Source organism: Cupressus sempervirens, chromosome 6, assembly GCF_028749045.1.
Source record: "Cupressus sempervirens isolate cs-2001-9-10 chromosome 6, ASM2874904v1, whole genome shotgun sequence".
Lineage (NCBI taxonomy): Eukaryota > Viridiplantae > Streptophyta > Pinopsida > Cupressales > Cupressaceae > Cupressus > Cupressus sempervirens.
In genome coordinates this window covers 476,367,268-476,393,183 of record NC_143123.1, presented here as the reverse complement: position 1 = coordinate 476,393,183, position 25,916 = coordinate 476,367,268, and positions in this window count along the sequence as shown.

Here is a 25,916-nt window from a genome sequence, read left to right as displayed (position 1 = left end):
ATGGTGTTTGAACCCAATTTTTATTGGATTTTTGTGGCTTATTCATCCTTAGGGTGAATGGGCTTTATTATGGTTGATTTTTGTCAATGTTGGGTTTTTGAGGTTTTTGCCTTGATTTGCATGTTGCCTAGTTTTCTTGGCATGATGTTAGTCATGGACTTGGATTATCTATAGGATGTCCATCTGATCACTATTTCACTTTCATGTTTTATTGGGATGCTTCCCGCATCCATGCTATCGAGCTTGTATTTGGTTGAGTGTTATTTTACTTGTGTTCTCATCCAACCCTTTTTTTATGATCTTCATGTTGTTGGTGCACCATACACGAGAATGTGCATGTGAATTTGTTGGGTGCTTGTGAGGCCCAAACTCCTAATTTTTTTTGGTGGATTTATGTTCATTGGGGTTGGGTTGGGAATATGCATTGCCTACTAGCACTCATTGTGTGATGAGCATGGTAATGTAGGGTACACCATGGAGGGGTTTCTCTTGCAACCTTGTTAACTATTTCCCAATTTAGCTTGAAGAAGTTCTAAACAAGTGATAACTAAATTAATAAATTGTTATTAAAATATAATTTAGATAAGAGAATGCATGTACAATGTCTCTAAAGGCACAATGTGATAGTTTCCCAAGGGATTTGTTTTGCACCTTATTCTAGGTTGGGGTACTTTATGCCAAGTGACTCACCGTCCATTAATTCCCTACATAGTGCACCCATAGAGTGTTTGATTAGGACCTATTTTAACTACATTAACTCATGATCTTGGTTTCTATCCTCTTTACTATCTATTGTGAGTGTTAGCCATGGATGTTTTCTTTATTTTTCTTTGTATTTGGATCATTATCTCCATTAGCATAGTGGTAGTAGGCCTATAGGTTCCATGTGGTTGGGAGGTATCGCTACCTATGCCACTACTAGGGATCGATGTATAGAGAGATTATATTTATAGTATGATTGATGCTTGATGTTTCACTTGGTATCTCAAGTTCTAATTTATGCTTTAATTGGAATGCTTGGATGTCATGTTTAGATCATGCTAGTTTTATTGCTGCACTCCTTATCATGATGCTAGCATATGGTAGATGATGTAATTCACTACTAGTTGGAGTATCTATTGATTTATTGGATTAGTATGTTAGATCTTTATGTTCTTATGATGTTATTATGTTGTAGTAATGATGCCCTCACAAGACAAATTTGAGTATCTAGTTGGTAGTTTAGGATGTTATGTGTGGGGATGGCTAGGGCCTTTGAGGTCTCATGATGCTATTATGATTGGGAGGAAGCTCACAATATTTTAGTCTATTCTATTTTTTGTGATGTTTCCTTCTACATGTTTTCATATTTACTATGGTTTAGATGGTTGGTTATGTTTTTGTCATGCTATTCTTGTGTTCAAGTGTCCAAGCCTCAATTTGTGGATCTGGTACTCCCTAGTGTGAAGGTTCTAACTCTATTTCATCCTTTTGAATATTCTTTGAGATGTTTCTTGCATTCTTAGGTGATAGTGCTTCAACATTGAACGATGTTGGTGAGGTATTGCATGCCCAAAGGAGATCTATTGTATGATACTATAAAGTATCACACACCTTAAGGAATCCTATTGTACGATACTAGAAAGTATCACACACCCCTTGCAGATATATCATATGATAGTGGAATAGTATTGTACAACCATAGTAACTCTATCACCAAAACCCTGAAAGTATCACATGACACTGTTAGAAATATTGTACACTTCTAGTGAAGTATCACCTAGGCTAAATGGAAATATGACATGGGTCTATAAGAAAACCTGCTTAGGTGACCAACAAGCACTTTTTGACTTGACTGAAAGGTTTTGAGAGGTGATTGGGATACCCTCTATGGAGTTTTTGAACCCTAGTTTTTGAATTTTTGAATCTGGGATGTTTCAGATTTGAATACATTTTGTGACTTCTGTAGCTTCATCATTTTTGGTCAGTAGTGGTGCTTGGAGATTGTTGGTGTTTGGATGTTTGTTAGTCTTCCATTATGATCTTTTTTATCCTTGTATGTTGATTATCATAGGCATCCATACTTGTTTAAAAAATACATATCTTGGCTTTTATTTATCCTTATTCCAAAGATCTTTGAGTGGGGCATTACAATTCCCCTAAACAAAGCTACTTAATAAGAGAAAGTGTATTGCATCACATGTGCTAATTGTAATATGCCAAAATTGGCATATTGCCATTTCAACTAATTCTAGTCTATTTAATCAGTCCTAAGTCCTATTTTACTACACAATTTTGATTCTGATTATCACTACTTGTCCTAAGTGTCAGATGTAGAAAACCCTAATCTATATTAATCAAATCTCTTTTTAATTCCTAAGTATCAACTCGAATTATCTACATTAAACCTATTGATCAAATTTAATTTAATTTTAAGTGTTCATACTTTAATTAAATTAAATTAATTCTTTAGCTAATGTACAAGGGAATTAAATGTATTTAATTTAATAATGTCCTCATTTTAGTTATTGGGTTTAATTACTCTATTAATTAAAAATATGCATTTATGAGGTCACTTCTTATTTTATTAAATTAAATATTCTTTCCAAATCTTCTCTTTAGTTTAGGAATGGGAATTCTGAGTGATCTATCTCTCAAATTGGAATTAACCTAATCAACTTGTTCTCACACTTAGGTGGAATTCAATTAACTCTTCATCGCACTCAGGATCTGAGTTAGTTAACCTTAGCTACATAGGGAATCTTCCATCCTAATTGAATGTTGTCTTCGATCTTGACCATTCATTCTAATTGATCTTGATCATTGATTGATTTTGGGAATGCTATTTAAGAGGTCTCCAGTTCCTCATTAAAGGGGTTGAATTGAATTGCATCAAATTACAGTCAGAATATATACTCTCTTAATATTTTCATAGCTTTCATATAGATAAAATGCATTCATATAGCATAATTATCTTTTCTTTATTCTTGGTTTAAAATTGCACTACTTTTAGATTAATTTCACTTTCATATAGATGCATAAATCCTTCATACTAGAGGTTTGGTCACCCATTTCTTGGTAGAGATTATTTTAGTGGAAAATCTTTGCCTTTTGGTGATCCTGTCTAATGGGTCAATTGTCATTTGGCAAATAACACATGCAGCGTAGGTCAACTGCATCATCAGATATTTATTAGATTTTGATCCAACGCCCGAGGTAGTCATCTATTAGTTATCACATGATTGGTCAAAAATATTGGTCTAATTGCCAATGTAATATACATTTTGGATACACTTATTTTAAACATATCACCAGCCTTTGCATGTTGTTTCTTAGTGGCCCACATTCTTTCGCCATTACTACAACCAAATAAATTTCCCTTGGGTTTGTGTCAGCAACCATTTTCCTAACATGTGTCAACCACTATTTAGCTAATTGTTTCCTATTGTGGGCTTGCATAAGAAGGTGTGTTTCACTTGCATTTGACATTCCTACTTGTTAATCTTACCTAATCTTGCCAACCTATATTGGAATATAAGATATTATTATTCTACACAATTCGCTATTTTCTAGTATGGAGACTAGCATTTCTTATTGCTATTGAACTTTTAGAGTATTGAGTGCATTGGTCATTGAATCATGGACCTTGGTTTTTGTAGAAGGCAAGTGATTTTTAATTTATTTTTTATGTCAACAATGGTACTGGACTACTAGTACAGTGGTACTAGTTATTTTTTTAATTTTACAGTCCAGTGTCCATTGGTGACTGGACATCTCACATGCTAATATAGCCTATAGATTTGTAAATTATATTGAGTAGTACTATAGACTGTAGTACGATAGCAGTAGTACCCATTTTCTGAGAATGAATCGTATTATTGTTATTATATCTAGTCTAAGTAGTTGAGCCTTTTGTTCAACAACTAAGTTGATTTTTTTTGCAACTTTTATCGATTTGCCATGTCAAACAAGAGGGGTAACAAGGGTTCTGGCAAGATCCCTAAAAGCCAAGAGAGGCCACCTTACCGAAATGAAAAAGCATAGTGGCATATTTTGGTGGTGGAAATATTGGCAACCTATAAGATTCACAAGTTAGATCTCCAGTGCTTATTGAAAAAGGAGATTCATCACAAGTTGGACCCTCAGACCATATTGAAGTTCAAGTTGGTGAACTTGATATCTCAGTCAAGGATGAACTTGAACACAATTTGGAGATACTGCCCCTAAGTAGGGAGTCACAAAATGAGATTATAGAGTTGGAGTCAGTCCCAGACCAGTCGAGTGAGAAAACCAAAACTAATTCCATAAATCATGTTCATGCACAAAAGGAGAAAATAAAATTGGAATCAATGAAAGATTGATCTCATTGGGATCTGTCCAAAAGGAATTTTTAGTTAGTATAGGTGGAAAATCACTAGTTCATTGAACTAGTGCCCAATCTAATTGATGGTGAGCCTCCTATAGAATGTAGATGTAAGATTTCCATAGAGATAACAATGAATGAGAAGAGGTTGCAACTTAAAATTGATACCATAGAAAAGCATGTCGGTAAAGTTTACAAGAAGGAAATTATAGACAGAGTTGAAAAATCTATGCTAACTTGGAAAACAAATGACAACTATTTGCATATGAAGAATGCCAAAATATATGAGTAACACCAAAAATTACGAGAGAAGCATTTTACAGTAAAAGGTTCCATTGAAGATTTCATTAGGAAAGCAATGGAAGTGCAAAATATGGAAAAAGTAGTTCAATTAAGTGTGGTCTTTTATATATTGAGTAGAGGACATCCTATGATATAATACCTTCAATTCCTACCTTATTGTACTTTTTGAAATCTCAAAACTATTCGAACAATCATTGCTCAGTAAACAATAGGCGGGAATGGACTAGATGTCTTGCACAGGTTGAAAAAGAAAATATGAAGGAAAAAGTTAAAGACTCTAATTTCATTGTATTGTTTCTAGATTAAGTTACAACAATTGATAATACTTCTTAGGTGTGCATGCATGTTTATATTGTAAACAATCTTTTTTGTCAACCATTTCTACTATCTATTGCTAAATTGAATCATAGTGCGATAGCTGAAAATTTATATGAATTATTAAAGACTACTCTGATTGAATCTAGAGGTTTGGATAGCATGAAGATTGCCAAAAAGTTGGTGTGTGTTGGTGCAAATGGAGCTTCAGCTATACAAGGTCATAAAGGCAGTCTTTGCAAAAAGATCACGAATGTTTGGCACCCTATGCTATTTCCATTCATTGCATGGCCCATCAAATGAATCTAGATTTTGAATTTTTTAGCAATTTTGGTTGTGTAAGTAAAGTGGAATCTCTAATCAAAGAGATTTACCAATACTTTTGTCGAATTCCAAAATGAGTCTAAGAATTTCAACACTTTGCTGAAGGACTTACTGATGGGAGGAAGCTTCTTAAACAAAATGATACTAGATGGATCTCTTTGGATAGACCAGTGCATCAAGTAATGTCTAAATACCTGTCATTACTTGGATTAATCCACTCTATGCAAGATAGATTCCCTTGGCTATATTCAAGCCTACCTAATGTTAAGGTACTCTTAACTTTAGTAGCCATTCTCTCCATGCTACAAGACATGAGAAATATTATTAAAAAAAAGTTCAACAAAGAGCTATGTACATTGCAGAATATAATAAATTGCATAAAATGACATGTAGTAGCCTGGATACTCTGTACCAATTAATACCATTAGATAAAACAGAGTTTGCAAAGTGGTTACAAATCTCAGATTTGAATAATCTTGAAAATTTTTTACATATTGGTGCAAATGATGAGGTATATGCCAGGGTACGTGGAGTTGACATATCAATGTAGTACTATGCCCATGTCAACCCTAACTCCAACCCCAACGAAGTAGGAAGAAAAGTTGAATCAATATCGGAGAAGGTACTTTCACGTGTTACAAGTGAAGACTTCAAGAAGATCAAAGACTCTATGCTTGACTCTGTCAAGCAAGTTTGCTACAATCTTTTGTTAGAAATTAGATTCAGATTCCCTCTAGAGGAATTGCTCAAAGCAATGTCAATTATTTTTCCACTATATTGGTCTCTAAACCATCCAACTGATTTTCAAAGAAGGATGACAACTTTGATTCAGCATTTTTGAAAACTTAAAATAATTAATGGAGTCACTGTAAATGGAATTTTAGATGAATCTCAACTAAGAGATCAATCATATTCTTTTGCAAACATAATGAGGGAACAATATGCTCTTATGGAGAACCCAAATGAAGAGGGAGCAGTAACAAAGCTTTGGAAAAAATTTGGTGAGAGCAATTAGTTGAGAGAGGCAATACCAGAATATTTCAAGCTTACCAATTTATGTTTGACAATGCTATTGGGTTCAGTGGAGGATGAGAGAGTTTTTAGTACTTTGGGCTTCCTAAAGTCAAAGGTTAGAAACAAATTAGACAAAAATTTGGATAATTGTCTAAGGCTCTATAATTCTAGGTATGAGGTAGAAAATTTCTCTTATGATAGGGCTGTCAGCATTTGGAGAAACCAATGTCAAAGAAGAGAGATTGCCAACATTTCAAACCCAAGTGGTAGTGACAGTGGTAGTGGCAGTGGTAGTGGCAGTGGTTCATATCTTGATATTGGAAGAAATGAAGATGATGTTGACTTTGGAATGCATAGTGAGTTTGATGCTAATAGTGAATCTGAAGAAAACACAATGGACAATGAAATGTTGTATGCAAATGAGGAGGATTTTGATGATAGTGATGCTAAGGTCCAGGCAAAATGGCAACTATAGTAGTATCTCAACCTCAAGTTCTAACTTTTGCATGAGTCAAATAGTAGGCTAGTAGCTCTGATCTAAGACTCTACCTACTAATTAATTATGTAACATGTTTGTGGTAGTTAATTTATAGCCTTCATTCATTATCACTTTATAGATTCTTAAATTATTATTTTTTGAACATGTTGATGTTACAAACTTACATGTTGAGATTTTCATTGATTCTAGTTTCTTTCAAAAATTGTAACATTTTACATTTAATAGAATAAGCTCTATTTTTAAAAAAAAATTGTATTATAATTTATAATTATAAATCAGCTTGTAACACAACACATTTAAAATTTGTCAATTATAAACAATTACAACCCTTTGCAAATGACTCAATGTCAAATTGAAATGACCATGAATTCCCTTTTGTAGATACAAGGGAGCAACAATAGCTGTAGGTTAGTTTGTAATTGTATATATAATCAGATTATTACTACATAATACATTATGTGTGTAAAATCACATTGCCAATTATACAATTTTTTCAAGTAGTAGGGAAATTTTTTCCATCTACTCTGTGTAGTAATAGTATGCCAGTGCTTGGCTCCCCAACTATCCTAATATGCTAGCTCTTGATTCCTATAGAAATTAACATTAAACAGAGTTGAAATTAAATACAAAATTTGAAATTAAAGAGCAACAAGTAACAAAATGATTATAGTAATATCACTTACTAAGTTGTTACTTCTTAGTGCTATCAGCTATGACTACCACTGATAGCAATAGTAACAACTTCAGTTTGAGAAGATGACCCAACTTCAATGAATTTCTTTAGTCCACTCCATTCTACATCATTTGGAAGCTCCATTTGTTTGAGGTTGTAGATAATATTTGTAACCTTGTCAATAATAAATACTTCTAAGAGATATTTTTACATGAATCAAGGAATTTATCTATAATTTCATTCATTGTTGTCAGTGGTTTGATGTAACTTGCAATTCTTTTTGGAGTGGTTTCCTTAGGAAAGTTTCCTAAATTAGAATTCATGTTGTCCTACAACCTTTTCATGTAATTTTTCTTTTCTAATGAATCTACCATCCAAGTTAGCTAGATTTGGTAATCCAGTAGTTAGCAAGTTCAGTATGATGTTATTCATCTTCATCAATTCTTTGGAAGTAGATTTGAGAGCTTCACTTATTTCTATTACTTGTTCACAATGGTGATCGACTTCAATGGTCATTACAGAGGCATCCAAGTGGTTGTTTATTCCATAGTTTACCAAATCCCTATCACTGGATCTCTTTACTTTATTTAAAATTTGGTCAAAAGGATTTTTTAAGGAATTGGTGAAGATTTATCTTTTACACACAATATCATTTTTTACATTTTCAGAGACAAGTCTAAGATTGCTATTTAAATCAAGCCATTCAAACAAACTATCACTATTCTTCATTATTTTGTCCCAATTTTCTTGTTTGATAAGCTTAACCCTATTTATTATAGTATCCTTGAGATGATGGTCTTTGGAAGAGGTCATTCTATTTTCTACTGTTACATTCTCCATCTTTTTTTTCATTTTAGATATCTCTTTTTCTATATTTCCTCTAGTTTCCCTCGCCAATTAGTTGCTCTCTTCCTCTCATTCTCTAATTTTTTCTTCAAATCTTGGATTGTATTTGTAGTAGCTACTTATTTTTTCTTCTTGTCCTTGAGTTCCCTTTTCAAATCATGGATTTTCTTTGTAGTGGACTCCACCTTTTTTTTCGCATTGTCCAATTCTTTCTTCAAATCATGGAGTAATTGAGTAGACTCCTCTTTCTTTGCGTTCTCCAATTCTTTTCTCAAATCAAGGATTTTCTTTGTAGTTGACTCCTCTTTTTCTTTGCATTCTCCAATTCCCTTCTCATGTAGTGGATTGTGTTAGTGCTTGTAGTAGCACTAGACTCCATTTTCTTCACATTCTCCAATTCCTTCTTCAAATCACTGATAGTTTTTGTCATTGACTCCTCTTTTTGTTTCATATTCTCCAATTGCTTATTCAAATTATGGATTGTGTTTGCACTAGACTCCTCTTTTTTCTTCTCATTCCCTAATTTTTTTTGCAAATAAAAAACCATCTTTGCCCTAGACTCTGAATGTTTATTTTCATTCTCCAATTTAGTCTTCAAAATATTATTTTCCTTGACAACATAGTCTAGGTCAGTTTTCAATTTATTGTTGACCTATGCACTGCTCTCTACAAACTTGAACAACACTCTACAGACTTGAACAACTATGCAATAGAGGCTTGTTCATGCTGAAGTCTTTTTTGGCACTCATCCAATTTTTTAGTCAATTTTCGCATTTGTTCATTCATCTTTTCTTACTAGAAAATTGCCTCTATTAGAGAAGATTTCTTTATCCCATTTTGCAATTCTTTGAACTTATTGTCTGCTACTTTCTCTTTCACCTTCACATTATCAAGGTCTGCCTATCACTTTTATATTTTCTTTGAAAGCCTTTTGTTTTCCCTCTCTTCTTTCGGAAGCGTAGAGTAGACCATTTTGTTGATCTCTTTTGATATATTGATTTTCTCAATATTTTTCACTTTTGACAAATCTATTTGAAGACTGGTAACTTGTATATCATTAGGATTTATTATATTTTGTGGTGGATTATTACCTCTACCTAGGGGTATAATAGCCATGAAGTTCATCATTTCATTGTTTGGATCATATGTTGGAAATATTCTGTTAGTAGATCCTTGACATTCAGCAACTGCATCACTTTTCAAAGTCTTCATAATTTGCCTATTTCTTTCACTTTTCTATTCAAAATTTGATGCAAACTCATTCAAACTAAAATCTGAGTTTGGTGACACAATTGAGTGTTTGAAAGATGAATTATTAGTTGTATCATTGTATGCTCCTCCAACTCCAGTTAAACTTACTCCACCTACAATTGTATTTTGAGGATTTCAAATAGACTGAAGATGGCCCATTCCAAATCCTAGCATTTTAAGACTATTTTTTGAATTTTGTACAAAAGCTACTAGTGCATACATTGGTGAAGTAACCACTGACATTACTGGCAGTGTAATTGTCATAACATTTTTCTTTTTTGCAGAAGGTTCATCCATGCTAGTGCCAATTTTAGTGCCAGTGGGATCAACTATAATTGGATTCAAAGATTTAAGAAATAATATTTTGGGATGACCTTCAAAAGAAGAGGCATAATATTTTTTTCCCTTTCTAGATGAATCATCTTCATTCTCAGAGAGTCCAATGATTGGATTACATCCTCTTTTGGGTGGGTCTAGTACTAGAACTGGGTTCCAAATCCCTTCACCACTTGCACCAATGGACCCTATACTTGCATAACCCATTTTTTGTATCATAGTTTCCCTTTTACCATAGATTTGTTTAGCAAAATCACTCATTTGAGGTTTAACAATATCTCTGCCCTTGGTTGACCCAGAATCCTAAATACCTTGAATGTTGACATCAAACTCGAGGTCCTTCTGCCTTTCATTATCACTGTCACTAACAAAATCATATAGTATAGTTGGATGCTCTTTATTCCAATAATTGCTGAAAAGTTCATCCTCCTCAATTTCATCAAAATCAGTTGATGTCATTGGTTCACCCAAATTTTTCCTCATTTTCCAAAAATTAGTCATCTTAGTTTGACACCACATTTCAGTTGCACATGCCTCTTTAATTTCTTTTAGCATAGACCTCTTAGAAGGTCAGATGCTTTCTTGTAGAAATTTAAGTATGTTAGAGGCTCTGATTTGTGCAATGTCATAATTTGGGATGACAATTCTTACATTGAAATATTATTCTCTATTGCATGTTTCTCCATCTCTTTCTTAACCCCATCCCACGAATCCTTGTATTTTAACTTTTCTATTAATGGGATCTTCTGATGTTGATATTTGTTTGCAGAATTCCCATTGGCAATAAGTCTCATTTTTATTATGTTCAATGGATCATAATTCTATTGACTGACAAAAAAAAAAAAGAAAAGTTACCAATTCATTTGCCACTTTGAAAGTCTTTCTCTTGAATGTGAGGCCTCCAATTGCAAAAGGCAAGGAAGGAAATATCATTTTCTTTTGTTGTCCACTAAAAAGTTCATTTGCACTCTCCATCTATCGTACATATTCTAGTGCAAAAACTCTTTCTGTAACATGCATTAGAAGTTTGCAGGGTTCAACCACATAACCATAAAACCTTAAGACAATATACTCTTCAATGAAGAACCAGTAAGCTAATTGAATTTGACTTCCCAATTGAATGCAATCTTTACAAGACACAAGAAATCTAGGCATTGAAGTGCCTATGATTTTTTGGTAAATAGGTGCCAAAAAGAAGTCTACAAAATGGTTGTAGTTTTTATTTGCAGCAGTCATCCTCATCTTATGTGTCCACTCTTATACTAGACTTGGAGTCTCTGATTTCTTTTGCATTTTCTCATCAAACTTATAGACCTCAATATCAAGCTTGTTGTTCTTTGTCTCACTTATTGGGTGATGCTTTTCTAAAAGAAGATAGCACAAGTAACATGTGAACCTAGATGTCTTAATATTTCCTATAGTTTTACTTTGTTTAATTATCAATAATTGCTATTGCATAGATTAAACAATGTGCTAAAAAAAATTATATCTTACATCTACCTTCTCAATTGACTAGCCTAAATAATGGATATTATAAATCATTTCAAGAACACTGGCCCTATCTTCCTTGTTACTATCCAATCCCAAACAAAATGATAACAAAGAGATAGTATTCTAAACCCATGGAACAAAAATATCATACTTATAAGGAGGCTTATGGTCTATGTCCAGTCTAACACTAGTAGAGGACTCTAAGTTTATTAAACCCTTAATAAATGAATCTTGAAAAACTCTTTCTAATTTGTCATAACCATGTGCTAGTTTATCCAAGTCAATGCACTCGTTAGAGCTTTCTAGTTTAAACCCTAGCCCTAGGTCTAACAGAGTGAAAAAATCACTTTCAATTATGGATAAGATTTTCTCTCGAGTGTTTTAGTTTACAATTGCCTTTCTATTTTCATCATAATTCTGAGCACATTGCATTACAATTTCAGGGTAAAGGAATACTTCAGATATAGTGAAGTTTGATAATCCAATAACTAGAGCAGCTAGTTTATTTGTATTTGCACGAGTATTGTTGTTATATTTGTAATAAATTCTCCCCTTTTATGGATCTTTCTACTTATTAAACAATGAATGTTTAATTCTCATGATTCCTAAATCTCCATGGATAATAGGATCAAAAGTATTATGACATTCATCAGTGAAACTTGGGGTTTATAGCAATTGCTTGAGTTCTATAATGTGTTTCTTTTCCCCTATGCTTGCACTCATACAAGAGGTTTTTGATTTTTTTTTGCCCATGCCTAGTATTAGTTATTGCACAAAATTCTTCTTCAGGCCCTATTTAAAATAATTGTAAAGTGTAAACCTAAGATAGTTAAAATCAAGATTTCTATAACTACAAATTGCAATGAATTTTTTTAAAAAAAATTAAATGCCCAGAATCGAGATTGGATAATTATTAATTGGTGTTGTCGTTTGATACACAAGTTTCACACTTTTAGTCTTCAGAACATAAAATAGAATTCTGTCAGTCTAAGAAAATTTGAAATTTGAAAACCTTATCATATCGGACTCTAAAAACAATGAACATACAGGGTAGGGTTAATAGTTAAAATTTTAAAAAGAAAGTATTAAGTAATTAATGGTTCTAGGTACTTTATTAATAGTATGTATAATGTAAATGTAAACTACATAAAGAGTCAAGACTCAATAATTTAGTAATGTACATAACAATAATAAAAATTTAAGAAAAGTAAAAATTTATTACATTGATATACATTTGAATAATTTTTTTAATTTTAAATTAATTAATTAATAAAAAATAGAACTTAATTATTAATGATTCGATATGATTTTCAGGTGAATTTGTGGAGTGATATTGTTGTTGTCAAGAGTCATCTAGAATTGTGACACATGTTCATTAATCATGACACTTGTCAAGGACACATGTTACAATTCTGGATGAATCTAGACACTTGGGGAAGCATTCCCCAAATTGGCCCAAAATTCATCTCGGGCCATTGATCTCTCTTTTAGTCAATAGTCAGGATTTCAATTTTTGGGTAGAATCTTGTAGTACACATGTCCCAATTTTTAGTTAATTTAATTATTGATAGTCAATGAAGATATATTAAATTTTATAAAATAAAATTGGTGCAAGACATGAAACAAGTGCCACTACTACTTGCCTTGGCCCTTTACTTTTTATATAAATCTAATTTAAATTTAATAAATTTATTATAATATATAAAATATTTTAATTAATAAAAATGTAATATAATTATATTTTTCTATAATGATGTCAATTTAAATTTAATTTTATTCATAAATATATTATATAATCATTGATATATGTAATAGAACATATATATCATATGGTTATAATTATATTATATTATATTATATATTATATAATAAATAATTATAAATAAAAATAATAATATTTTTATAATAATAAAAAATCTTAAATGATTATATAATATAATTATTTTTTTTTTAATTGAATGACAAAAAACATATTATAATTTATTAAAAAAAAAATTATTACAATATAAAATATAAACCAATGAACTTACATTAAAAAAAAAGTATTAACGCTAATGAATCACATTGAAAATGAAATATTTAGCTCTTAGCCCTAAGCTTAGTAGCTACCGGCAAGTACTAATAATTATTAATAAATTATAATGACAATAGTTTAATTTAAATAAAATAAAATAAATTTAAAAATATAATTATAAATGTTATATTTTTATTCATATTTATTATTTAGTTTCAAAATAAAAATGTAATATAATTTAATTATCTATAAATTATTAACATGTATTCATAAATTGTGATAATTATTTATAAACATAATTATTAATAATATTAATCTAGTCTTCCAATTGGCAATGACCAGACATGTGTCAGGATTCCAGATGAATCTAGGGATATGGGAAAATATTCCCTAAATCGGCCCAAAATTCATTTCGGGCCATTGATCCTTCTTTTATGCAACGGTCAGGATTTTGAGTAGAATCTTCGAGTACACGTGTCTCGATTTCAAGTAGAAATATACTTTATCTTCAATCTTTTAAAATTTGGCCCGAAATTGAGCCGCGAACCGCGATTATTGAAAAGAATTTACATTGCATATTAATTAATATAGGAAAAACTAAGAGAAATTATTATTAATTATTATTATTTTACTTTTAAGCTTGAGCAATGAGCATGTCAAAATCATGATGTTAATTTAATTATTTATATAAAATATTATATATATATATATATATATATATATATATATATATATATATATATATATATATATATATATATATATATATATATATATATATATATATATATATATATATATATATATATATATAGTTTAGATACACACACACACACACACAAATATGATTTTCTTTTCTATTATCGAGTTGATTTTCTTTTCTATCATAAGCTTTTTATTGTAAAGATGATATGAAAAATTCAATGAACATATATTACATTTTATAAAATAAAATTGGTGCAAGATATCATGAAATAATAATAATGACAATAGTTTAATGTAAATAAAATAATTACAATTTAAACATATAATTGCAAATGCTATATTTTTATTTTTATTTATTATTTAGTTTCAAAATTAAGATATAATATAGTTAAAATATCTATAAATTATTAAAATTTAACATATATTAAAAATTATGATAACTGTTTATAGACTATTCTTCATCATTTAAAAGATTTCATAATGAAAAAAAAGTTAGGAATAGGTGATAAGATAGGTATGAAATAAAAATTTGACACATAAATTATCAAAATTATATTTAACTTTGTTAAGGTTATAATCTATTAATCTTTAATTTTTCTTGAAGCTCCATTTGTTTTAACCAATCAGATTAAATAAAAATAGTTAATTATTAACAGTTAACTATTTTTAACAAAGTCATAGACTAACAATAACATTTCAATAGTGCATTGAGAATCAAGATGCCAAAAACAAACTTACAAAGTCATAGACTAACAAGAACAACGATTTGAGAAGCCAATAACTATTGTTTTCATTGATAATATTTTTTACTGTACAATGCATGTACTACTAATTCATAGCATAAATATTTAAAATAGTTGATTAAATCAGCCTGGTTTTACTATTTCATAATTTACAAAAAAATTGCATTGAGCAAGACCCAATCCAAAGAAAAATACATATATCTTTAAAACATTTTTTTGTCCTAAGGGCAATGAGTAAGGAAACAATATTTGGAAATAGGGAACCAAGGAACTAGGGAGGCTGAAAGCATGAGTGAGCTGAAGGGTTGAGGGCTTGAAGACTTTAATCAGAAAGGTCTTCAAGTTCATCCATAAGGAATCTATTAGAGAAGATGATGTCACTGAACTCATCCAGCCATGTGAAGTCAGTCTCATTGATGTCATCCAATAACAACCCATTTTGAAGGAAATCCCTTTCAAGTTATGCCCACTTTCAATGGCGAGTCAATTGCCATTCATTCATGCTGAGCAAGAAAGGATGCTTATGTATAATGCATAATATGCCTTCCTCCTAGAACTTGTCTACTACATCTGCAAAAGAGATACCAATGCTCAACCCTGGTACCTACTCGACCAATAAAATAATGTTGACATCATCTTCTAAAAATCTTTTCTTAAAAATGTTATGCAAAAGCATCAACATCTGTCATGCCTAACCTTATTCCTTCTATTTCTCTTTGTTTGCTTCATTTTGTTGTTGTGATTCAAGTTCATTACTATGATATTATCAAACTTTGTTTATCAATTTGTTAAATTTAGTTAGTTGAGTTTTGGTCTGTGTTGATATAGTTATAGTGATCATTATCTGTTTATGTCAGTTTATTGTAATGAGGATTCAGCTGTTTTGAACTGGCTGATTATGTTGATTCTTAGTCCATGTTCGAACTCAGAACTGATACTAATTTTTGAGTTGGATGGAAGTGAATTTAATTTGATGTTAGTTGAATGACTTTATCATTGAAGTAATATGTTATTTGGCATAGTATTTCATACCTATTTGTGCTCGACTTGTGTAAATATATGTGTGTGTGTGTGTGTGTCTGAATATATATATATATATATATATATATATATATATATATATATATATATATATATTAAGTTGATATATTGAAGATTCACACACAAAATTCATATGAATATAGGTGTGAAATAATCACACATATATTTATATAAATTTAAGTGTGAAATATTTAAGTTGAACTTTGTAATATTAAGATATTGCCACAACTATTATTACATATGAGGTCATTGTGTTTTATCAGCCATTTGGTGATGGCAATGAAGTGGTCATGTTTATGGATCTAAGTTAGTTGCCATGATATTAATGCATTTTATGGAGGTTTTATGATGTTGGAGTAATGGTCGGCCAGTTCTTTGGGCATTGTGTGAGTTGCCAAGTCTTGGTCGAAATTAGGGTTGTTCTTCTCTGTTCTAGTAAACACTTGTGAGTTGATGTTGGAGTCTCGAGATTATGACTCGGGTGAAGAGGTTTTCTTTGATACTTGGGCATGGAAGAGTTTCTCTTCAAAATTTGTTGTTGCTTATCTTTTTTTATTAGTTGAAGTTGCTCTTGAGGTTATAGGGGTTTGGCCAACTGGTAGTTTGGGTTGTTTGGACAGCGATTTTGGTTGCTGGTCATCGTTTTGAGTTTTCCACTTTCTAAGATTTTGAGGTAGAGGGAATTTCCTAACCTAGTCCTTTACTATTTTTGGGTGTTAATTTTGTTTAAAGGAAATTGTAGAAGCTACAGTTTTAAAATACACTTGTTGATACCCAAGTATGGGTGTATGCAGGGTTGGGCATTTTGTGCCGAGGTCTGTATATATCCATATTTGGATAATGGGTATTATGTATTTTTTAAAACATTTTGTTTGTATTTGGATTTGGATGTTGTTTTAAATTGGGTATTAAATATATATACAGTTTTATGAAAACAGAGGTCACTTGTGTGTTTCAATTTCATATATTATGTTGACATTTTGTCATGTAATTGGCTTGCAACATAGATCACAACTACATTATGATATGGGTTTTAGTTTGGAATCGGTTATTTTGTAAAACAATTATGTTCATGCTTGTGTCATTGTTGAAATTATATGCGGTATCACCCAATTGAATCAGAAAGCAATATGTGCTTACGATTTTGGGTAGTTGCATGGACTAAGGGTTTTTTGTAACATCGAATACTTGTTTGAAGTTAGGAGCGATATCATTGTTCAGTATGTTTGAGCTGGGAGGAGTATAACTGAACTTGTTTTATGAAAATACAAATACAGGTGTGATGTAAGCTTGACCCACTGTGTATGTTTTGAAACATGGGTATTAGAAGTTATATGGTGTTTGAGATGTTGGAAAATGAAAATGTAGACAATTGTCAAACCACTAAATGAAATCATGGGCAAACTTTTCATCAAACAGTTAGTGTGAAATGTAGATAAAGTTCGAACCAGCAAGTATTAGCATTGTGTTATTGTGTTATTGTGCAGTTAAATTGCTATCAACAGTCGATGCATGAAAATATGTTGTGGTTCAAATTTCTTATCATCAGTACAATGTATTCTTATGATAATTGGAAATTTAATTACTACTATTCTTAACACTAGTTATGTCTTTACAACAAATAGAAATGAGGAAGTTTTTAATAAAGAGAGCAGTATTAAATGAATTTTTTAATAAGAAACTTGAAACTATTAGATAGTGATAGCAAAAGTACCATTATTATATGATAGAAATTGAGTCATAATTAGTTGATGTTTTGAGATATAGTTCACAACTGAATATGACATTAATTGATGAATAAAAACATTGGTAGATGTTGTTGTTTCAATATCAGTATAGTCATTATATTAACAACTAGTTTGTACATTATAGTTTAGGAATTTTCATCCTAATTATTTTGGTTAATGGCATGATGATGTTACTATGAAATTTTAATGAATCGCATTTTAAATTGATTTTTAGTTGCTAATAACTGGGTGGTGGCTTTTTGTTAAACAGTAGTATAACTGCAATAGTCACTTGAATTTTAATGGCATTGTAAAGGATCTTTTGTTAAAGCTTGAGTTTCACTTGGATTCAATTATGTTTAATTTTTGCCATGAAGTATCTTACTAGCATTTATGGATTTTTTTGAGATAATATGTTTGAAACAAAATCCTTTTAATTTATCCAGATGCATTTCAATTCATAATTGAAATGGAAAGGTGTTTCATGTATGAGGCAGTTTTATGATATATGTTCGATGATTTGTCAATTAAAGCAAGAATATCATATGAGCATTGTTTTATTATCTTGGTCATTTTGAAAGATAAGTTTAGCTTATTATAACAGTAGGAATAGGTAGTATAGTACTACGACTGGTAAATATTATTAAACTAATGTATCAGTTTAGTTATATTTATGAGAACGTAATATTGTACCATTTACTTCTATTGTTATAATAGTCTAAGTTCACTTTTGAATTTGACAGTAAAAGATGAGATTTTCAAAAGATGAAGAATGGAATATCATGAGAAAACTGAATTGTTATTCATTGCTTGTGCATTCTTAGAAAATCTATTTGATGTGTATTTTAAGAATAGTTGTAATGAACGTATATCGAGGTGGTTGAATATAGATTTATCCTATTTAGTTAATTAATTTAGCGATAACTGTAAAATAAATTGGGTGGGTTAATTACATATAAAAGATAATTGGTCTTACCTATGACTTAAACCTATATGGTTAAGTACGGAGAACAAGGCATATCTCTATTCTATCATTGACAAGTATAATAGAGAATATTGTTATGTGTTGACTATGGGCATACCGTACATGGATGCAGAATCTTAGTGCCATAAAAATGACACCTCAGTATATATATTATTCATTTGTGGGTTATTCTTAGTGCAAGTTTAATTTTTCATTGTTAAGTAAATGTTTACTTCCTGCATATTAATTTTGGAACTGCACTATGTTAAGTGGATCAGATATCTGCATTATGGTTATGTATATGTTTATTCTAACATGTATATAGGTGGATTACACTTTTCAACTCAGTGTGTACTGAGCCCCTTTTGTGTTGTGTTGCATTTTTGTGTGTTTTTCAGGTGCTTCAAGTTGATTAGCAAGTAGCTAAAGATTATTGTTGAAGTTTCTTCTTGAATCAATGTTTAATTACTTGTAGGGTCCATATGTTGGATGTTAGAGATTAAAAAGAATGTTGTACTTCATTATTGTATTGAACTCAATATGTAATAGCATCATATTGGTAACATATATGGATGATATCATATTTCATCTTGAGTATTTTAGATTGAGAGTGACTCGATCATTGTATTTGTACTCGTATTAAGTTGATTTAATAAATGAAATACATTGCATTCTTTGTTCTTGTTATTGGTATCAATTTTTTTTTTTTTGTTAGTGGTAGTGTTACATTTGGTATCAGAGTGTGGTTAAAATAACCAGGACTCTTGGGTTATAGGGTTTAACCCATCATCGATGAGTTATTAATAGTTAGTTGTTTTTAGGTTGCTATCATGCCTCCCATCACTAGAGGAACTCGAGGACATGACATTCCTGAGGATAACCTTGCTGGAAAAGGCAAAGGTAGAGGTAGGCGTAGAGGCCATGGTAGAGGTCCTAGGCACCAGAATTTTTCTAGGAATGATCAGTTTGATCATAATGCTAGGGTTGGAACAACTAGGATAACTAGGCAGATCAAGCTATGGTTCTTTAGAGGATTATAGAACGTCTCAATAATATTGAGGCTAACAACCAGATTCTTGGTGGGGGAGCAAATTATAGGAGACCTCTTGTGCAGGGTATTAACCTTCTTATAGAAGAAGATCTAGTGGCAAGAGCTTAGCTCAAGGATCTTTCGAAGATGAAAGGGTCATTATTTTATGGTACAAAATAGGGTATAGTGGTAGAAGCTTGGCTACTGAATATTGAGTGGCTACTGAATATTGAGCGATGCTTTGTTTTACATTGTTACTTGAGTAACATAAAGGTAAGATGGTCAGTTATGCATTTGAGGGGATTTGGTTCCTTGTGGTGGGATTAGGAGTTGGAAAAGATGGGCATTGATATTTCTCTAGTTACTTGGGAGCTCTTTGTAGGGTGATTCAAGGAGAGGTTTATGTCTGAATATTGGCGACAAGCCTGTGCAAAGGAGTTCTTTCAAATTATGTAGTCTGACTCTACAATGGAAGCTTATGAATGTAGGTTCTATGAGCTTAAGAAGTTTTCTAGGTGGGCTGAAAATGATAAGGCCATGATACAACACTTCATCAAAGGGCTTATGCCCAAGATTGGGGAGGAAGTGAGAACTTTCTAACCTTTGACTATGCAGGAATCTTCAGAGCAAGCAAAGCTGATTGAGATGAAGTCTAGTTATCATGGGGCTTCATAAAAAACCAGCATGAATCCACCTACTCTGTATGTCAGTAAGAGTCAAAAGCCTCTGTAGAGTAGTACAAAATTAGGATTTTTAGGCAGGAAATTCAAGAAGAAGAAGTTTGATAAGGACTACAAGGGTTCAGAATAGCCTAGACCATCTCAACCACCTCAGAGTGTGCAGAGTAATAAGCCATCTCCTAATCCTTCTGGTCAGAACATGGGATTCAAGAAATCTATTGAGTGTTTTCATTTTGGACAGTTAGGTCATTACCAATCTCAGTGCCCTAACTGGGACAAGCTGAAGTTTGGACCTAAGCTAGCTAGGTTTGAAGCGACAGTTGGAGATTCTACCAGGAACCACCGTATCTTTGCAACCCTAGATCAAAAGAAAGCTGAACACTAGAACACGATTATTGAAGCTCAGGGAAATACTCAAGGTATGAAAGTATCTATCTTATTTGACTCTGGAGCTACAAACTCATTTATTTCTTCTACTTTAGTTGCAAATAGTGGTATTCTTGTGGTTAGGGCAAGGAATAGATGGCAAGTGGAGTTAGCATCAGGTTCTAGGGTGAACGTGGATATTGTTGCTCCTAACTATAAGATTCCAATGAAATCTTTTACTACTTCAGTGAACCTTAGGGTTATACCTTTAGGATCATATGACATAGTTTTGGGAATGGATTAGTTAGAAAAACATCTAACCATTATGGATTGCAAGGATAATTCAATCAATTGCATTGATGATTTTGGATCAGCTAGCGTTATTGCTAGTATTAGAAGACCCCTCTCTTTGCGAACAATTTCTGCCAAGCAATTGGCAAGGTGTGCTCAGAAAGGTTGCAGTTTGTTTGCCATTTTGGTAAATGACATAGAAGAATCTTTTTTTAAAGGTTCTTCCCTCGATCATCCAATCCTGTAGAGGTTTTCAGATATTTTTGTTGGGGAGATTCTTGGAATACCTCCAAGAAGAGAAATTGATTTCCGAATCAATTTAGTGCCAAGAACGAAACCAATTTCCAAGACTCCATACAGAATAAGAGCTCAAGAGCCAGTTGAACTTAAATTTAAGTTGGAGGAGCTTTTGGAGAAAGGTTTGATTCGTCCTAGTAGATCACCTTGGGGTGCTCCAATAATCTTTGTCAAGAAGAAAGATGGCTCCTTAAGAATTTGCATAGATTATAGGCAATTAAACAAGGTAACTATTAAGAATAGGTATCCCTTGCCTAGAATTGATGACTTGTTTGACCAAGTCAAGGTTGCCCGAGTCTTTTCGAAGATTGATCCAAAATTTGGGTATCATCAACTTAGAATTCAAGAATTTGATATTTTCAAGACAACTTTTCACACCAAGTATGGGCACTACGAATTTATAGTAGTACCTTTTGGGTTAACAAATGCACCTTTGATGTTCATGAGCCTAATGAATAGTGTGTTTAGGACTTACCTAGACAAGTTTGTAGTGGTTTTTCTAGATGATATTTTGGTGTATTCTAACTCTATTGAGGAGCATGAGCAGCATTTAGAGCAAGTTTTGGAATGCCTTCCTAGGAACAGACTGTATGCCAATCCTAAGAAGTGTGAATTCTTCAAACCAAAGATTTGTTACTTGGGGCATATCATTTCTAGGGATGGAATTTCTATAGATCCATCCAAAATTTGGGCTATTGTTGATTGGCTAGCACCTACAAATGTGTCTGAGGTTCAAAGTTTCATGGGCTTAGCAAGCTATTACCATAGATTTGTGTCAAACTTCTCTCAAATAGCACATCCTATCACATCTCTTCAGAGAAAAGGGAAGAAATTTGTGTGGATAGAGGAGTGCGAGGTAGCATTTTAGAAACTTAAGGAATGTTTGACTAGTGCACCAATCCTGGCTGTCCCAAATTCTACTAAGGAGTTTGTGGTTTGCATTGATGCATCTTTGGATGGCATAGGGGTAGTGTTGATGTAGGATGGACATGTTATAGCTTATGAGTCTAGAAAGCTAAAGATTCATGAGGTGAATTACCCTACTCATGATCTTGAACTTGCTGCGATTATGCATGCTTTGACCAAGTGGTAGCATTTTGATCTGGGACAATGATTTGAGTTACATTCAGATCATCAAAGCCTTCAGTATCTTTTCACTCAACTAGACCTCAATGCTAGGCAGCAAAGATGGATGGAGTTCCTATGTGAATATGATTTCGAGATTAAGTATGTGCAAGGGAAGGAGAACGTGGTTGCTGATGCATTTAGCAGAAGACGACATGAATTATCCTCTTTAATCCTAACAGTGGATCTTAAGGATAAGATTTTACAAAAGCTTTTTGCAGATCATTAGTTTTAGGATGTTAAGGCTATTATGGATAGTGGTAGCATCTTGGAAGGACATTTTGAGGGGTTTTCAGTGAATTCTAAAGGTTTGCTACTGTATAGAGGAAGTGTGTACATTCTTGAGTTGGGTGATTTGAGAAATTTGGTTATGGTTGAGGCCCACAAAGCACCATATTCAGCTCATCCGGGTGTCAAGAAAATGCATGCTGACCTTAAGCAGCATTATTATTGGCCTAGAATGAAGAGAGACATAGCAGATTTTATGGCTCATTGTTTGGAATGTCAGCAGTTAAAGGCTGAACATCAACACCCTGTGGGATTATTGCATCCACATAGTATTCCAAAATGGAAATGGGATACCATTTTGATAGATTTTATTACTGGATTGCCTATGACAGCTTGTAGGCATGATTCTATTATGGTGGTAGTGGACCGATTTTCAAAGGATGCTCATTTCATTCCTGTTAGATTGTCCTATAATGCAGCAACGGTTGCCAAAGTATATATGGAATAGATTGTTAAGTTACATGGAATTCCTAAAAAGATTATTTCTGATAGGGATCCTATGTTTACATCTTCTCTTTGGAAATCCATGCAGTGAGAATTAGGTACTCAACTGAATTTTAGTTTAGCCTATCACCCAGAGACAGATGGACAAACTGAACGTGTCAACCAGATTCCGAAAGACATGCTTAGGATGTATGTAATGGATAGACAAAATAAATGGGAGTAGTATCTACATTTGGTAGAATTTTCTTATAATAATGGATATCATAGTTCCATAGGTATGGCACCTTTTTAGGCATTGTATGGTAGACCTTGTAGGACACCTCTCAGTTGGGATAATTTGGAAGACAAGACTCTTTTAGGACCTAATATGTGGCAAGATTTGGAGCAGCAGGTTAAGAGGATTAGAGAGCATCTTATTACTGCTCAAGATAGACAAAAGAAATATGCTGATAAGCATAGAATTGAACGTCAATTCTTGGTTAGTTATAAAGTGTTCCTCTGGGTAAGCCTGCATAAAAGTCCAATTCTCTTTGGAAAGGGATCCAAGTTAGCACCATGATTTGTAGGTCCGTTTGAAATTCTAGAACGGATTGGACCTATTGTCTACAAACTTGCCTTGCCACTGAGTCTTTCACACATACATAATGTATTTCATGTTTCAATTTTGCATAAGTACATACCTGGCATTGCTCACGTGCTTGATTGGAAACATTTTCAGATTATGGATGGGCAACTCATGTTGGAACCAATGCAAATCATGCAAAGTAGAACTATGAGTTTAAGAGAAAGATAAATAAAGTAGGTAAAGGTCCTATGGGACTCCAATGATGAAACATCTGCTACCTAGGAAGACACTGTAATGATGAGAGCAACTCATCCATACTTATTTGCTGATTTCCAGGAGAAAGACAACAACTAGTGGGGGAGGATGTCATGCCTGACCTTATTCCTTCTATTTCTCTTCGTTTGCTTAAGTTTTTTATTGTGATTCAAGTTCATTTCTATGATATTATCAAACTTTGTTTATCAATTTGTTAAATTTAGTTAGTTGAGTTTTTGTCTGTGTTGATACAGTTATAGTGATCATTATCTATTTATGTCAGTTTATTGTAATGAGGATTCAACTATTTTGAACCGGTTGATTATGTTGATTCTTAGTGCATGTTTGAACTTGGAACTAATACTAATGTTTGAGTTGGATGGAAGTGAATTTAATTTGATGTTAGTTGAATGACTTTATCATTGAAGTAATATGTTATTTGCCATAGTATTTCATACCTATTTGTGCTTGACTTGTGTGTGTGTGTGTGTGTGTGTGTGTGTGTGTGTGTGTATATATATATATATAAAGTTGATATCTTGAAGTTTCACACACAAAATTCATATGAATATAGGTGTGAAATAGTCACACATATATTTATATAAATTTAAGTGTGAAATATTTAAGTTGAACTTTGTAATATTAAGATATTGCCGCAGCTGTTATTACATATGAGGTCATTGCGTTTTATCATCCATTTGGCGGTGGCAATGAAGTGGTCATGTTTATGGATCTAAGTTAGTTGCCATGATATTAATGCATTTTATGGAGGTTTTATGATCTTGGAGTGATGATTGGCCAGTTCTTTGGACATTGTGTGAGTTGCCAAGTCTTGGCCAGAATTAGGGCCGTTCTTCTCAATTTTGGTAAACACTTGTGAGTTGATGTTGGAGTCTCAACATTATGACTTGGGTGGAGAGGTTTTCTTTGATACCTGGTCATGGAAGAGTTTCTCTTCAAAAGTCGTTGTTGCTTATCTTTTGTTATCAGTTGAAGTTGCTCTTGAGGTTATAGGGGTTTGGCCAACTGGTAGTTTGGGTTGTTTGGACAACGATTTTGGTTGCTGGTCATCCTTTTGAGTTTTCCACCTTCTGAGATTTTGAGGTAGGGGGCATTTCCTAACCTAGTCCTTTGCTATTTTTGGGTGTTAATTTTGTTTAAAGGAAATTGTAGAAGCTATAGTTTTAAAATACACTTGTCGATACCCAACTATGGGTGTATGCAGGGTTGGGCATTTTGTGCCAAGGTCTGTATATATCCATATTTGGATAATGGGTATTATGTGTTTTTTAAAACATTGTGTTTGTATTTGGATTTGGATGTTGTTTTAAATTGGGTATTAAATATATATATAGTTTTATGAAAACAGAGGTCACTTGTGTGTTTCAATTTCATATATTATGTTGAAATTTTGTCATGTAATTGGCTTGCAACATAGATCACAGCTACACTATGATACAGGTTTTAGTTTGGACTTGGTTATTTTGTAAAATAGTTATGTTCATGCTTGTGTCATTGTTGAAATTATATGCGGTATCACCTAATTGAATCAAAAAGCAATATGTGCTTACGATTTTGGGTAGTTGCATGGACTAAGGGTTTTGTGTAACATCGAATACTTGTTTGCAGTTAGGGGCGATATCATTGTTCAGTATGTTTGAGTTGGGAGGAGTATAACCGAACTTGTTTTATGAAAATAAAAATACAAGTGCGATGTAAGCTTGACCCACTGTGTATGTTTTGAAACACAGGTATTAGAAGTTATATGGTGTTTGAGATGTTGGAAAATGAAAACATAGACAACTGTCAAACCACTAAATGAAATCATGGGAAAACTTTTCGTCAAACAGTTAGTGTGAAACGTAGATAAAGTTTGAACCAGCAAGTATTAGCATTGTGTTATTGTGTTATTGTGTAGTTAAATTGCTGTCAACAGTTGATGCATGAAAATATGTTGTGGTTCAAATTTCTTATCATCGGTATAATG